The sequence below is a fragment of the Chiloscyllium punctatum genome, chromosome 1, assembly GCF_047496795.1.
Source record: "Chiloscyllium punctatum isolate Juve2018m chromosome 1, sChiPun1.3, whole genome shotgun sequence".
In the NCBI taxonomy this organism is placed as follows: domain Eukaryota; kingdom Metazoa; phylum Chordata; class Chondrichthyes; order Orectolobiformes; family Hemiscylliidae; genus Chiloscyllium; species Chiloscyllium punctatum.
The window spans coordinates 69,369,597-69,387,656 of NC_092739.1; positions in this window are offsets into that span (position 1 = coordinate 69,369,597).

Sequence of the window (18,060 nt, forward strand, 5' to 3'; positions counted from 1 at the left end):
AGCACTGCTGCCTCACAGTTGCCAGGAACCTGGATTCAATTCCAATCTCAGGTGACTGTCTGTGTAGAGTTTGCACATTCTACCTGTCTCTGCGTGGGTTTCCTCCCACAGTCCAAAGATGGGCATGTTAGGTGAATTGATGATAGTTTTCAGGGATGTGTTGGTTGGGTAATAGGTCTGGATGGGTTACTCTTCGGAGGGTTGATGTGGACTTGTCGGGCCGAATGGCCTGTTTCCACACTGTTGGGATTCTATGATCTGTCACAGAGACTCAATCCCGGGGAAATATGATTCCTATCCAATTCTTTTTAACCTTTACTTAACTGGTTGTCCTAGTTTCTTTCCAGTTGAACAATGGAAACATTTGCTTTATTTCATTCTGTATCTGTAGACATGAAACTTTATAATTTCTCAGTTCTAATAACTTGAAGATTTCTATCCAAATGTCCCTGTGTGGAAGCTCCACAGGCTCCTCACACTGAAGAGACTGATATTCCTGAACTGACTTGATTCTCCGAATAGACAAAACACTTCTACTTTCTGAACTGATTCTGGCTTTGTCTGAACTAAGAGATTAAATCTTCTGTTCTGATGTCAAAACCTAAACGAATTGTCATCATGTGTTAGCTCTGCCTACCATAAATCCAACAGTACAGGTCACTCTGCTATAACATGTGTTTTGTTAATGTAAATTCCATGATTGACCGACTGGGGACACTGTTTCTAAAGGACGAACCTTTAAAGCACGTATTGGTTATAACATAACTCTGACTGCATTAGTTTAAATGGTGCTGCTATTACACGATTTTCTTATAACACGGGATTGCATGAGAATGGAACTACCATGTTATCGCAGAGCCGACGGTCTAAACATTAGGCTGAATGTTACTAGAAATTGGTGAAGTATCGTTCTTGGTGAGTTTCATACAGGGTTTCTGTCTATGAATCTCTGTGAGTCTTTTTTAGACGATTCTCCATAGGTGCGGCATGGTGGCTCAGTGGTTAGCACTGCTGCCTCACAGCAACAGGTGCCCAGGTTTGATTCCAACCTTGGGCAACTGTCTGTGTCGAGTTTGCACATTCTCCCCATGTCTGTGTGGGGTTTCCTCCCATAGTCCAAACATGTGTAGATTAGATGGATTGGCCATGCTAAATTGCCCACACTATCCTGGGATATGCAGGCTATGTGAGATAACCATGGGAAATGCAGGGTTACTGGAGTGGGTCTGTGTGGGATGCTTTCCAGAAGTTTGGTGTGGACTTGATTGGCAGAGCATCTTGCTTCCACACTGTAGGGATTCAATTATTTTATTCTGTGAAATGGTCTCATTGCCTATACATTATGCCTCTATGGCATGGCGTTTATTCTATTCTCCCTCTCACCTGAGGCAGAAGTATTTGCCACATTCCATGCTTCCTGGCCCTGGTATTATTTTTTAAGTCCAGTCATGAACCAGGTCAAGTAAGGAGACCGGCCAGTCACAGTGCATGTGATGCAAAGGGGACCAAAAAGAAACAATTTTCATGGTACGTGTGTGATACAGCTGACACATTATTGCAAATATAAATGCATATTTGTAAATGTATTACTGTTTTGGAACCAAGCTATACCCATCCTTAGTGTCAGCTCATCCAAGAAGCCTGTCTAAGGGAATGCTATAGCTTCCCCAAAGCCCAGTGTTGTCTGACATCTTCTCATTGTTCAATGAGGCACTAAGCTATACTGGGAAAGTCTTCAAACAGCTAAAATGCTAGTTTGAATTCAGCAACAAGTGCAAAGATCACAAACTTTCTCTTGACAAAATGTTCACTATTATATTGTCCCTATCAGCTGGATTCTTAAATAGTACAGCTGTAACATTAAACTCCAAGGAAATAGTCTTTTGTTTTTGGTCATGAAATCTCTCCAAGAACCATTGTATTATATATAAATAACAGGTTCTTCAGAGTTATTAGTTTTGTACATTTTAAACTCTAGAGAGCCAACACAAGACTCAATGTCTCTAAACATCATTGAATATTGCTGCTGACAATCCATTGTGAAAAATAACAGAGTAGTTATTTGATTTCCATTTATCATCTTGTAGTGAAATTGCACTCAACTGTTGTCATTGGCATACATAGGCAATTTGCAAGTCTTTTCAAGTTTTGGTGCTGCTTGAACTGATGTATTTATCAGCACAGTTTTCAAATTGACAAAGAAATCCTTTTGTCTTTCAACTATATTGCCTTTCTTCAATGCATACGTTAAAAAAGAACAAACCTCTTATAAAAATCCTTTGATGCCAATATATTACAAAAAGTTTGCATTGTGACTTCAGAATGGAAATATCCAAAAGTGCCTCATTTGTGTTTTTCCAGGTGCAACTTTAACTTGTGTCCCACAGTGTGGCCAAAATCAGTCTCTTTAGCTTTGGCAAATTCATTTTTAGCTAGATTTAAGATTCAATTGGCTTTTTTGTAACCAAACAGTTCAACCAAATATTTAAAATGTCCTCCAAAGGTTTGGATGAATGTAACCGAGTCATTAATACCAACAACACAGGCACACCATCCTTCAAGAGCATTTTTGATTAATCGTTGGAAAGTTGTAGAATTATTTTATTTGAAATAGTGTGCATTTACATTGCTAAAGTTCATTCTGTGTTTCAAAAGCTAATATTTCTTTGAGTCCATTAGTCACTGAAATGTGACAATATCCTTTTGACAAATCAATCTTGGTGATGTATTATGCATGTTTTCCATTCTTTCAATGTGCTCTTCTAGTCTTGGAATCAGATAGAAATTCAACATTGTTCCCAATGCATAATCTTTGTAACCTATTGTTTTGACATTATTTTGCTAAGTGAATCCAGCCGCTGTGATTCAGTTCCGTAATGTAATTGTCCATCAAGAGTTTCATCTTGTCTCTCAACTGAGATAATTTTCATGAATAGAGTCCAAAAGGATGTTGTATTATGGGCAAATCAGCCCTTAAATTAATATCAATATAAAGGCATTTTTCATGGCCTAATCACGTAAATCAATTTATATATCTGTATTAGGTTTTGTAAGTTTCTTCAATAGATTTCTGAAGGATTCCATCTAATTTTTAAGTACCTCCTTATTACCTTATCTGAATATTAGGAGTTAAAAATCACATCAGGTGATGAAGGAGTAGTGCTCTAGAAAGCCAGTGCTTCCAATTAAACCTGTTGGACTATAACCCAGTGTTGTGTGATTTTTAACTTTGTGCACTCCAGTCTAACACCGGCACCTCCAAGTCATGAATATTAGAAGGTCAACTTGTGATTTTTTTTCTGATTCATTCTTCAATTGTTGGAGGACAATGTGGGAGAGCGAGGTGTATTCCAACCCAACTGCCCATAATTTTTCTAGCCCATCTTGTCTCTTGCAAATCAGTAAAATCCTAGCCATTCTTTCATTTTCCTTTTACATTTCTCAGGCTATGCCCATTCATCTTACCTCAGATGAATTATGTAACTGTTATTTATAACCTTAAATATTGTTTGGTCTTGCTTCAACCTGTGTCATCCAATATGATAGCCATAAGCCACATGAGACTAATTGAGAATTCAAATGTGACTAATTGCATTTCGAATGAATAAATCATAAATGAGTAATAAATACTGTCTTTAAGCAATGTGCTCTCGATACAACACACACATGTGTGCTTTAACCTTATTGTACATTGATTGGTAATTGTAAAATGAAAAGTGTGAATGTTATTTTTGGTCAATGTGAATACTTTAATTCCCAGCTCTCTGCCTGGTGGTACATAACTGTGTAGTAAAAATACATATACAAAGTTCATTTACCTGTATTTATGAGTGTACTTATGGCAGATTTTACGAACATTAATGCCTGTGATTAAAATGATGGTGCTGTAATTAAACACGTTACAAGTTACAAATTCTCTTCGACAATGCTTACTTAGCTCATTCTATTAATTATATGGGTATTACTAATTATGAAACATGGTATTGTGGGGTTCTTCACTAGGATTGAGGAATAGCATTCAGAACTGTATACATATGAACTTGCAAAATCTTGTCCAGGGCAAAGTGAAAACCAATTCAGGGTTTTCATTTTCAGCACTTGGTTTGTTGAGCTAATTTATCCCTTGTGTCATCTTATCTTAAATCACATATTAAATCACTGTGACTGCAAGATGGACTCCTTACTCTTTCGCAGACATTAAACATTATATCCCATGCAATAGGTTAACATCAGTTCCTGCCAATGATTGGGTGGATATTGAAAGGATATTTCCTCTTGAGGGACAATTTAAACTTATGAGCCATAGTTTAAAAATAAGGCAGTTTCCATTTAAATCTGAGATGAGAACACTCCCTCAGAGTGTTGTGAATTTTTTTGAAACCCTTCCTCAAAAGGCAGTGGATGCAAAATCGATTTTTAAAAATTGTGGCGAAGGTTGATAGATACTTGATTACCAAGGAGATGAAAGATTATCAGGGATATGCAGGAATATTGAGTTCAGGTTAAAATCAGGTCAGCCTTAATCTTATTGAATGGTGGGATAGGTTCAAAGAGCCAAGTGGCCTATTTTTGTTTCTCTTGTTCTTTATTCATATATTCAAGATCAGGGCATTGGCACCAGCTTGAGCATCATTAGATGGATTGTAATTCTCTAAATCATATTCTCAATGCATGCAGCTCAACAGTGGAAACTGCAATAGGAATCACTCTTCGGTGTGCACCAGGGTTAATGTTCAAACCTTGAAAATCATCTTTCAAATCCTTTTCTTGTATCAACATCAGCCATTCTGCCAAAGAACAGTGGTTCTTGATTTGATTGAACAGGTACTCTCCTGTATTCCCACACAGAGCAAAACAGAGCATACTTTGAGGCACCATTTGCAACATTGTACTCTCAACATGTAGGAGACAGCAGTGGAAACTTTCTGACTGCTGTGAGGTAGAAGACCATTGATTGAGCATACCATTGAAGTCAAGCAGTCACCTCTCATTAATGACAAGAGAGATTTGAGCAAGAAGACTCTGAATGCACTAGGTGCCACTTAAAGTCCAAATTCTAGGTGGAGTAGATTAATATTTGAACAGACATGTAGAAGATCACATGATGATGGAGAAGGTGTAATTGCACTGACCTTGTGCTAAGCTTAAGTATCTTGAAAAGGCCTTAGATTCCAGCATCCTTTTTTACATTATGAAGCTCCTTATGTCTACTACTACACGAAGAGAGGTGGTGCACTGGATGCAAGTTTGTCAAAATATTTAGATACCTTCAACACAGGGAATGCTAGAAGTATGTATAACAAATTCAAAAAGGCAACAGATCCATTAGCAAAGTGAACAAAGCAAACTGAAAGCCAAGTCAAGGGAGGTCACAACTGACTACAGTAAACAGTTGGAGGTGTGGGAAACACTACTCTCAGATATCTTCTACAGAGAGCGTGGACTCTATAGAAACTCTGGTTGTTGTGGCAGTGCTGGATATTGAACCCACAGCAAAGGAGCTTAGCAAAATTATTGTTTCTCTTGTTCAGGTGCTGATGCTGGATCATGCACAAGAAGCTGTTTATCATGTAGCACCTGTGCACACTCTTCTTCCCCTGGAGGGAGGGAACAATGCATCTGTTTTTATGAATACGTTATTTGTGATCATGCACAAAACGAAGTCTGACTGCAGCAATTACAACAACTATTGAAGACTCTGTCTATTGTGTAACATCGTAAATGTCTGTGTTACCCTTGTCCGACCATAGATGCTGGTTGAACATGTGTATACCAAATTCCAATGTGGAAGATCCTCAATTGACAAGATCTTCTTCATGCAGCAGGTAGAAGGAAAATGCTATGAATGAAAGAGACCCTATATCTTCCCTTTATCAATCTCACCAAGGTACTTGAAATGCGAGCAATACCAGCCCATATAAGCTCTGGGAGAAAATTGATTTCCTGTCAAAGCTGCTCAATGTGATCTCTCCTTTCCCTGAAATGATGGATAAGGTCATACATGACAGAACAATATCCAAACCCTTCGAGATCCATACTAGTGTCAAGCAGGGCTGTGTTCTGCCTTTGACATTCTATGACATATTATCTTTGTTCCTGCTGAGTCAACTTTTGATGATGTGAACTTGCTTACACAAGCTGATGGAACCTCCTCTTTTCATAGAACGCAGACATAGAACAGTACAGCACAGAACAGGCTCTTCAGCCCACGATGTTGTGCTGACCATTGATCCTCATGTAAGGTAAACCTAATGTACAAACCCTCAAATTTCTGTGACCATATGCATGTCCAGGAGTCTTTTAAATGTCCCCAATGACCTTGCTTCCACAACTGCTGCTGACAACGCATTCCATGCTCTCACAACTCTCTGCGTAAAGAGCCCGCCTCTGACATCCCCTCTATACTTTCTGCCAAACAGCTTAAAACTATGACCCCTCGTGTTAACAATTTCTGCCCTGGGAAAAAGTCTCCGGCTATCAACTCTATCTATGCGTCTCATTATTTGTACACCTCAATTAGGTCCCCTCTCTTCCTTCTTTTTTCCAATGAAAAAAGTCCGAGCTCAGTCAACCTCTCTTCATAAGATAAGCCCTCCATTCCAGGCAGCATCCTGGTAAACCTCCTCTGAACCCTCTCCAAAGCATCCACATCTTTCCTATAATAGGGCGACCAGAACTGGACGCAGTATTCCAAGTGCGGTCAAACCAAAGTTTTATAGAGTTGCAACAAGATCTCACAGCTCTTAAACTCAATCCCCCTGTTAATGAAAGCCAAAACACCATATGCTTTCTTAACAGCCCTGTCCACTTGGGTGGCCATTTTAAGGGATCTATGTACCTGCACCCCAAGATCCTGCTGTTCCTCCACACTGCCAAGAATCCTGTCTTTAATCCTGTACTCAACTTTCAAGTTCGACCTTCCAAACTGCATCATCTCACATTTATCCAGGTTGAACTTCATCTGCCACCTCTCAGCCCATTTCTGCATCCTGTCAATGTCACGCTGCAGCCTACAACAGTCCTCTATACTGTCAACGACACCTCCAACCTTTGTGTCATCTACAAACTTGCTGACCCATCCTTCAATCTCCTCATCCCAGTCATTAATAAAAATTACAAAGAGTAGAGGCCCAAGGACAGAGCCCTGTGGAACACCACTCACCACTGACTTCCAGGCAGAATAATTTCCTTCCACTACCACTCGCTGTCTTCTGTCGTCCAGCCAATTCTGTATCCAGACAGCTAAGTTCCCCTGTATCCCATTCCTCCTGACCTTCTGAATGAGCCTACCATGGGGAACCTTATCAAATGCCTTGCTGAAGTCCATATACACCACATTCACAGCTCGACCCTCATCAACTTGTCTAGTAACATCCTCAAAGAATTCAATAAGATTTGTGGGGCATGACCTGCCCCTCACAAAGCCGTGTTGACTGCATTTAATCAAGCCATGCTCTTCCAGATGGTCATAAATCCTATCCCTCAGAATCCTTTCTAACACCTTGCAGACGACAGACGTGAGACTTACTGGTCTGTAATTGCCGGGGATTTCCCTATTTCCTTTCTTGAAGAGAGGAATTACATTTGCCTCCCTCCAGTCCTCAGGTACGACTCCAGTGGAGAGCGAGGATGCAAAGATCTTCGCAAGCGGAAAAGCAATCACATTTCTCGCTTCCCAAATCAGCCGAGGACAAATCTGGTCTGGCCCTGGCGATTTGTCAATCTTAATGTTTGTCAAAATTTTCAGCACATCAGCTTCCTCAGTCTCTATCTGTTCCAGCCTGCTTACCTGCTCCTCAATGGTTTCATTCACTACAAGGCCCTTTTCTTTAGTTAAGGCAAAAGCAAGAAACTCATTTAGGGCTTCCCCTACCTCCTCAGACTCTATACACGAGTTCCCTATGCTATCCCTGATTGGCCCTACTCTTTCTTTGATCATTCTCTTATTCCTCACATACGTGTGAAATGCCTTTGGATTCTCCCTCATCCTTCCTGCCAAGCCTTTTCCCTCCCCTTCCCTCTTACTCCATCCCCTCCCCTAACCCCACTTCCTGTCAGGTGTTCACCACCCCTGCTAACCTTCTGGTCTTTGATGCTGAATATGTTATACTCAGCAAAGGTCTCAGCTTTATCCCTCTGCATCCCCACCTTAATGAATTTTGGGCACTACATGACGTTGAACTTTTCTTCCATCGTCTTCACCTCCGTGCCCATCCCACAGACCCTTCACCCAGCTCCAACACATTCCCTCCACCTGGACCCCTCCCTCTGGACTTATACCTGCTCTCGATCTGTTCAGTGGGAACTGTCGATGTAACATTGATAGCGTCAATTTCTCTGATCCCTCACCCAATCCAAATTATCCTCCTCTGAACTGACTGCACTCTTCGTGCTTAGACCCAACCCTGACTTTGTAAGTAAGCCCACCAATAAGAATGGCACTGTTGTGGTCTGGCATACTAACATCTACATTGCAGAGGCTGAGCAGCACCTCTCAGATACCTCCTCTCTCCCCCAGACCATGATCCCACCATGGCACATGAGGCCATTGTGTTAACTATGGTCACTGACCTTATAACATCCAATGATCTCCCCCCCACTCCCCCCACTACCTCCAAGCTGATAGTCCTCAGCCCTGCACAGCTCACATTTACTTCCTTCCAAAAACAGTCCTGTCCGGACAGATCCATTGTTTCAGCCTGCTCCTCCCCCACAGAGCTCATCTCTTCCTACCTTGGCTTGGTCTTTTCTCCCCTGGTCCTATCCCTGTCCACTTATATTCATGATACCTCTGATGCTTTGCACCAGTTTTGAAATTTCCAGTTTGCAGGCTCCAGCTGCCTCCCCTTCACCGTGGGTGTGCAATCACTTCACACATCCATCCCCTTAAGGATGGACTCAAGACCCTCCACATCTTCCTGCAGTAAAGGCCTGAACCGTCCCCACCCAGCACCACCCTCCTCTGCTTGGCCGAGCTCATCTGCACGCTGAACAGCTTCTCTTTTAACTCCTCTCACATTCTTCAGGTCAGCAGTGTGGCCATGGGTGCCCACATGGGCCCTAATTCTGCCTGTTTCTTTGTTGGGTACATGGAACATTCCTTGTTCCTGTCCTATTCCAGCCCCCACCCACAACTGTTTCTCCGATATATCAATGATACGATCGGTGCTGTTTTCCTCTCTCGTCCAGAATTAGAAAAGTTCATTGATTTCACTTCCAATTTCCACTCCACCCTCACTTTCACCTGGTTTATCTCTGACTCCTCCCTTCCTTTCCTCGACATCTCTGTTTGCAATCCTGAGGATAGACTGGCCACTAATATCCACTAAAAACCCACCAACTCCCAGAGCTATTTGGACTATACATCCCCATATCCTGCTTCCTCCAAAGACTTTATTCCATTCTTCCAGTTCCTCCATCTCCAGCACAAACATTCCGATGAGACCAACTTTGACAAGGGAGCCTCTCAAATGTCTACCTTTTTCCTCAAACAAGGATTCTCCAGCACTGTTGTTGACAGGGCCCTCAACTGGGTCCGACCCATTACCCACACTTTGCCCGCACCCACTCTTCCGTCCTGCAAAAGCGATGGGATTCCTCTTGTCTTTACCTACCATCCCACCAGCATCCACATCCAGAAGATTATCAGCCACCATTTCCACCACTTCCAGTGAAATGCCACATACTCCCCTCCCCTCCCCTCCCTTGTCTGCCTTCTGTGGGGACCGTTCCTTCTGGGACACCTGTACACTCCCAACACCTACCCTCTGCCCCATGGCACCTTCGCCTGCAATACCTCAGTCTCAGGCTTGCTGCATTATACCAGTCCAATCTGGAAGAACACCTCATTTTCTGCTTGAGGACCCTGCAGCCCTCCGGACTCAGTATTGAGTTGAACAATTTTCGGGTCTGAACTCTCCCATGCCCTAGCCTCCTACCCCACACACCAGGTCTTGTTATCATATAGTCTGCCAGTACACACTACCTGTTTTAGCCACTAACAGTCTTCATTAATAACTATTCACCCTCGCAACCAGATCATTATCCACTTCTTTGGCTGTCCAACTCATCTCTCTCTCTCTCTCTATCTCTGTCTCTCTCTCTCTCTCTCTCTCTCTGTGGCGTCTGTCTCCAACTATCATTTACTCCTTACCCCCTCCCCTCACAGCCTATCGTCTGTATGTAAACTGACACCTTCCCAGCTACAATAGGTTTTGAGGAAGGGTTACCGGACCTGAAATGTTAACTCTGATTTCTCTTCACTGACACTGACAGACTTGCTGATGGAAAACTGTTCAGCTTCGATTACCTGAGATCCATGACAGATTCCCTGGTCAGAGAGTTGCTGTATGCTGATGATGCCAGCTGTACATATTCTGGATGATCAGGTTTACATTTACCACCACTGATCTATTAACACATCACACCAGCATTTCCCAAATGGCCATATTGGCAGCATTGAGGCCAGAATATTGTGGGCTAAGGCAGGAAATTTGGGAAAACCATGGGAGAATCAGCCACTTGGGACAATCATGGTCAGAATCCTTTCCTCACAAAGGATGAGGAACCAAATATCACACAGCTCACCACCCACCTTGGCTCAGCATATCCCATTATGGGCTGTTTTCTCTCTAATGAGAGAAAGGGAGGGACTGACAGTGTGAAAGTGGCTGGCACAGCTACTAATGCTGGTGCAAGTGAGCAATAGGTGGTGAGTTGTCCCATGTGAGTAACTGGCAGCAATGAGGGTTTGCAGAGTTAGTGGTGTAGGAGGCGGGTGCAGATTAGTGTGGTTGAGAGTGAGGGAGAGAAGATGTTGCAGGCAATAGTGAGAGTGAGAAAACATGAATCTTGGTAGGAACTGTCCGCAGATTCAGTGATAGAGGGGGATATGGTAGGGAGAAGATGGTGGTTCTTACCCTGGTGGATCCGGAGAAGTCATTGACCTTCTTCCTACACTGCTGGGCATTCCTTCAAAAGGCTGAATCCACAATGTCCCAGGTGGCAAGCTTGGACCAAGGTGGCAGGGTCTGGTCTCCTCTAGCAATCCTGCTGGAAGAAGATAATCTTTCTATGCACCACTCCATGCACAAAGACCTCCAGGTGCTGGTTTGCAAAATGGGGCACCAATCACCCCTTCTCTGCTATGTAAGGGACAAACGTTGCAAACAGTGTAGGGCAGCTCCAGACTGACAGTGCTTGTCCAGGGGCACAACAGCCTTTCAAAGTTAGGGTTGCCAACAGGGATGCCAATCCTTTCCAGATTAACCTGGCAGTGTTGAGTTCTTTCAGCTACACTGAGTGGTAAAAGCAAACTAGCATTGGACAAGGGCAATGTCATAGTGGCATGGTAGGTAATTAATAAGGTGAGTTTGGGACAATAGTGCAAGAAAGGAGGTTGCTAAGCCACTGGCGAGGATATTTGCCTCCTCACTCTCCATGGGAGTCATACCAGAGGATTGGAAAGAGGCGGATGTTGTTCCACTTTTCAAGAAGGGTAATAGGGAAATCCCTGGCAATTACAGGTCAGTGAGTCTTACATCTGTGGTCAGCAAACCTTTGGGAAGAATTCTGAGGGATAGGATTTTATGACTATTTGGCAAAGCATAGAGTGATTAAAGGCAGTCAGCATGGCTTTGTGAGGGGCAGGCCATGCCTCACAAATCTTATTGAGTTCTTTGAGGAGGTGTCAAGACAGGTCGATGAAGGTCGAGCAGTGGATGTGGTGTATGTGGATTTCAGCAAGGCATTTGGTAAGATTCCCCATGGTAGGCTCATTCATAAAGTCAGGAAGTATGGGATACAGGGAGATTTGGCTATCTGGATTCAGAATTGGCTGGCTGACAGAAGGGAGAGAGTGGGTGTAGATGGAAAGTAGTCTGCCTGGAGGTCAGTGTTGAGTGGGGTCCTGCAGGGCTCTGTTCTTGGGCCTCTGCTCTTTGTAGTTTGGATGAGGAGGTTGAGGGGTGGGTTAGTAAATTTGCAGATGACACAAAGGTTGGCGGTGTCATCAATAGTATAGAGGGCTACTGCAGGCTGCAGCGCGACATAGACAGGATGCAGAGCTGGGCTGAGAAATGGCAGATGGAGTTCAACCTGGATAAATGTAAAGTGATGCATTTTGGAAAGTCGAACTCAAATGCTGAATATAGGATTAAAGACAGGATTAGGATTAAAGAAAAGATTGGGATTAAAGACAGGATTCCCAGCAGAGTGAAGGAACAGAGGGATCTGGGTGTGCAAGTAAATCGATCCCTCAAAGTTGCCACCCAAGTGGATAGGTTTGTTCAGAAAGCATATGGTGTTTTGGCTTTCATTAACAGGGGTATCGAGTTTAAGAGCCGTGAGGTTTTGCTGCAGCTCTACAAGTCCCTGGTGAGACCACCCTTGGAATATTGTGTCCAGTTCTGGTCGCCCTACTATAGGAAAGATACAGAGGCTTTGGAGAGGGTGCAAAGAAGGTTTACCAGGATGCTGCCTGGACTGGAGGGCTTGCTGTATGAAGAAAGGTTGAATAAGCTCAGACTTTTCTCTCTGGAGAGAAGGAAGGAGACCTGATCGAGGTGTACAAAATAATGAGAGGAATAGATAGAGTTAGTAGCCAGAGATGTTTCCCCAGTACAAGAAGACATAGTTTGAAAATATTAGGAGGAAGATATAAAGGAGACATCAGAGGTAGGTTCTTTACGCAGAGCGTTGTGAATGCATGGAATGCGTTGCCAGCTGTGGTGGTGGAAGCAGAGTCATTAGGGACATTTAAGCGACTGCTGGACATGCACATGGATAGCAGTGAGTTGAGGGATGCGTGGGTTAAGTTACTATATTTTACATTAGGATTAAGTCTCAGCACAACATTGTGGGCCTAAGGGCCTGTTCTGTGCTGTACTTTTCTATGTTCTATGTTCTAAAACCCACTGGCCCCCATTGGAGAGAAACCATCTGTGACACTCAAAGAGAATGACACTTGCCATAAATAAAACCACACACACACACACACCCTGCAAGTGATCTTTATAAAATTGTTTTAAGAAAAGTCTTACAAATGAAGCTGCTAAATGCCAGGAAAGCTTCAATTGGAGAAGAATGAAATGGGGGAGGAAAAACTCAATGGGAGGAATTTTCCTTTTTTGAGACTAAGAATGGAAGAGGATGATGAAGTGGGATAGACTTCTACTTAGCAGGACAGGGTTTCCTGCTTGATTGTATATATCTTCAGATGCTGCATAGGGGGATAAAGCACCACATTTTTTCTGATTCTTGCTGGACCTACCTGGATCAACATTGAGGCACCAAATTTAAAAGGCACTCAGGAAACAAGTGTATAACCCAAAAGCATCACCCATTCCCTGCTCATTAGCCTCGTCCAGTCCCAACATTGTCAAAGACCACACAAAAAAGAATGACACCACATTTTGGTAACACCTCCCCAGATGTTCTCCTGAAGGCCATCCTGGAAAGGAGGGGAGTACTTTTCCCTATGGGGCGTAATAAAGGGCCATCCTCACTGATGAAGGCAGTGGTCAGAGGTCACTGTGGAGGTCAGTGTCAACTGGTAGCTCAGGAAGATCTGGCTTCAGTTACCAAAGGAATGATCTGCTGTAATCCACCGGAGTATGTAATACTGCCTACTCAATGCCTCATGTCCCTTTGAGCTAGCGTTGTAAGGTTGCAACTGCAGAAGATTCCAACACAGGATATTGGGTACTGGGTACATTCATTAGATGCCTGATGCACAGAATTTCTCTCTGGTCATTGCAGCTACCAGTGTAACACTACTGTGACCACAGTGATACTACCTCTCATGCATCTGTCATGGTTCAAATTTATTTCATACAAAACAGCGAGAACACTCAACAGTTCACTGATTCTCTAACCCCCAAATGGGGTTTCAACCAACACTTTGGAAAACATTGCCTTGGAGGTAGTGGCAGGGAAAATTATATTGGGCAAAAGCATACATCTAGAGGTGCTGAATAAATATTTTCACTCTGAGTTCACAGTAGAGAACATGACTGAGACCAGTTGATATTTGGACGCTAAGGAAATCAAGAGAAGTGGTGATATGATGACAATATAGAGCTGAGGTAGAAGGACTACAATGACTGTACTGAATCATGGCAAGATTTCAAAGGAGTCATTTGGCCTCTCTTGACTCCTTTTTCTCTTCTTCCTATGTTTTCCCAAAGCCCTATATTTTCCTTCCTTTAATTATTTCTCCAATTCCCTTTGAAATCTACTTCCACTTACCTTTTAGGCAGTACATTCCTGATCAGAATAAAATGCTACATGAAAAAAGTACAACCATGTGCTAGTTGAGTTCAGTATTCATTTGAAATATTCCAGGAAGGACCATCAGCAATGAGTTACTATCCATTAAAAGAGAAGAATCTATCCACTTGTTTTGAAAAGTCACCATATTCTTAATCCAAATGAACACATACTAAACAACACTGGAACCAACCGGCATCCCAGGAAATGTCATTCTCAGTTCACCCATTTTCTGGTTATCCAGCACGCTGTGATGGAACAAAGTTATGCATAAAAGCAAAGTCACTCCCAACCAATGAAACAGATCTTGGAGCAGTTGAAACTAATTGGCTCATATTTGCTCATGACTACTTTATGCACAATTTTGTCAGATTAATTATTGATCAAACTGACCATGCATCTGATGCTCTGTCTTCATTCACAACTGTTCAAGTGCGGAGCACAGGATGTTTCCAAACACATTTACTAAAGAGCATGGGACCTTAATGCACTGAAATCACATTAACTTACCTGAGGAAAACAAAATAAATAGGTTATGAAGCAATTTAAGCAATGCATACTATTCCCAGCAAATTGACAGTCTCAAGCCCTAGAGGTTGGTGAAACAATATAAAATGCTTTCTTGAGCTCAACAAAGAATCTCAATGCTTTTATTGTTGTTACGCATGGTGCCCATTGCTGGGAATAGAGAAGTTCCTTGAAAATAATTTACACAACTTTCGTTCATCGGTTAGGAGGTTTCCTTTTTTAATCTTGGCCTCGTAAAGGGAAAATCGACTATTCAGATCTAATAATGGGGAAATTTGCAAACATTTTACTGATACCACTAACATCGCTTAAATTTGCAGAGGTGATGGCCTAGTGGTATAATTGCTGGATTGGAGAGCTAGATAATGTTCTGGGGACTTGATTTCAAATCCCGCTATTGCAGTAACTGGTAATAAACCCTTCAACCAAAGAGTAAAGTACTGCGGGTGCTGGAAATCGGCGATAAAAACAGAAAATGCCAGAAATGCTTAAAGGTCGTCCGGCAGCATCGGAGAAAGGGGGGTCAGAACGAATTACTCATTTAAGGACCGTCGATCTGAAACGTTAACTCTATTACTCTCTCACACACAAAAACAGAAATTGCTGGAGGAATTCGGCAGGTCCGGCAGCATCTGCGGAGGTAGAAGCAGAGTCTGTGTTCCGAGTCCAGTCATCCTTCTGTTTCTCCCCCCCACAGATGGCGCCCGGCCTGAGGCGGGTTTCGAACATGTTCAGTGATTGTTCCTGATATCCAAACCTGGCGGCCCTGGCTGACAATTCGGAACCCAACCCACTGTAATTCCTTTGGGGAAACCTTTACTGAGTCCAGCCGTCAGTGGAAATGCCCAAGTCGAGTCTGCAGCAATGGAGACTGCGGAAACATTTCTGACAAAGCTCGGGAGCAAACGGTCTGCATTTCACTCCGTTCTCCCATCACTTTCACTTGAATCAGGGATGACGGAGCCGTCACTTTGACTTAATTCGACTATAGATCATTGAGCACCGCTAATTTTCAACATTCCTTTCTGGTTAACGTTTCCCAGAAACATTTTAAAACATTACAAATTCCCCGACCCAAACTTCTCCGGCGTCAGTTTGAGCACATGCAATCCTCAGCCCCGAGTGTCATTCTCTCTCCGATTCACTGCAATTGTTTTATCACACTTTCTCCAGAGGCGGTATTTTAATTAATTCCACTCCACAACCAGCCGATAGAGGGAGGAGCAGCGCTTCGAAAGCTAGTGCTGCCAAATAACCTGGAGTTATGTGATTTCTAACTAAAATCATGAACGCCAACCACATCAAAAGCCAGAATTGCTTGCACAATTCCTTTGATTGTGCTGTTCCCCTAAATTTACCAATTTAAAGTATTTTACGAGTTAATGAGAGTGTGTTAGTGAAGATGTGTGTTTTTGATTTCCATTGAACTAGGCGGGCACATAATACAAGTCCGTTGTACAAAACCACCGCTAAATGTGTCCGCAATTCATTGCAATCTGAAACATACCCAGGACACTGACACAAAACATAGTTCAATTCAGTGGTAAAGCGTGCACATCGAAATGACCTCAGCACAGGGTCCGCTCTTTATACTTAATGCCCCCCCCCCGCCTTTGACAACTACCCACACATACTCTCTAATATCTAAGCTGCGCCATGGCTATTTTCTTTGGAACAAAAATGTTCAAGGAATGACTAAAGAAAGGCCATGGCCAGTCAAAATTCCGAAGTTCAATTCAATACTTTTATATGGGGACATAGAAATGTGTTCTTTATTAATAAGGGCCGTGGAGCAAATCTGTCATCCGTACAATCTAGATCCCCAGGATTCATTGTGCTTTAATATTAGGGAACAGTTAATCCACGCGGGAACTCTCAATATTCCCTCGCTTATTCGCTAAAATTCGTTCGGGATCAAACTGATGCGAAATTAATCAGGTATAACAATGAATTATTTGAACAAATGTTAACAAAATCTGATTAACTCGCTTCATATGACTGAGCACACTCTGCCGGAGAACCTGAATCCTTCATAAACACTGCAGAGGGCGACAGACCCTCACAGCAAGATCATTGAACTCGGCCAGCGGCTAGGAACATCCAGAAATGGACTTCTATCGCTTTTGTAATAACATCTGAAGCACAAATTGATGGGAATCTTTACTGAGGTATAAAGGACCCAGATCTGGTCTGTTGGAATATGTTGGGTCCGTGTCCGATCTTATAATGAGAATTCCCATTGATATATGACAGATTGTCGTAACAGAATACACCACATCTGAGGAAGTTCATTGTTGGGATTCACTACTAGGATTGAAAGAGTTTCATTCATGTCGGCCTTTTTCGAATACAGTAGTTTTAAAACACTTTGCAGCTAATTAAGGACTTTATTTTTGAAGTGTAGGGACCGTTGAAATAAAATCATAGAGTTACAGAAATGTACAGCACGGAAACCAACCCAATCTAGTCCCACCTGCCAGCACCCGGCCCATATCCCTCAAAACCCTTCCTATTTAAATACCCGTCCAGATGCCTTTTCAATGTTGTAATGCCTGCACCACTTCCTCTGGCAGCTCATTCCATACACGTACCACCCTCTGCGTGAAAACAAATTGTACACAACAAACTCCCCATAAACAATGCAGGAGCAAAAATAGGTTATTCGATTCCTTGAACCGGCTCCACCTATCTAACTGAAAAAAAATATTGCCGGTGCTGCAAGTCTGAAATAAAAACAATGTGTTGGAGAAACTCAACAAGTCTGGCAGCATCTGTGAGGAGAGAAACAGAGGGAGAAAGTGAGGACTGCAGATGCTGCAGAGTCCAGGGTGTGGTGCTGGAAAAGCACAACAGGCCAAGCAGCATCCAAGGAGCAGGAGAATGGATGTTTCGGGCATAAGTTCCTGATAAACGGCTTATGCCTATAGCGTCGATTCTCCGGTGTTGCTTTTTCAGCACCACACTCTTCGTCAAGAGAGAAACAGAGTTAACGGTTGGAGTCCAGTCTGACTCTTCGGAACTGTGTTAACTCTGTTTCTCTCTCCACAGACGCTGCCAGACTTGCTGCGTCATTCAAGATCAAGGCTGGTGGTCTGCCTAGATACCCTATTTTCACACTGCCACCATACCTTTTGGTGTCATTAATAACTAGAGGTTTATCAGTCTTGCTCCTGAATTTACTAAGCTTCTGGGATAGGCAATTCCAGAGCATCACCACTCTCTGGGTGAAGAAATTTCTCTTCATCTCAGCCTTAAATAGCTTGC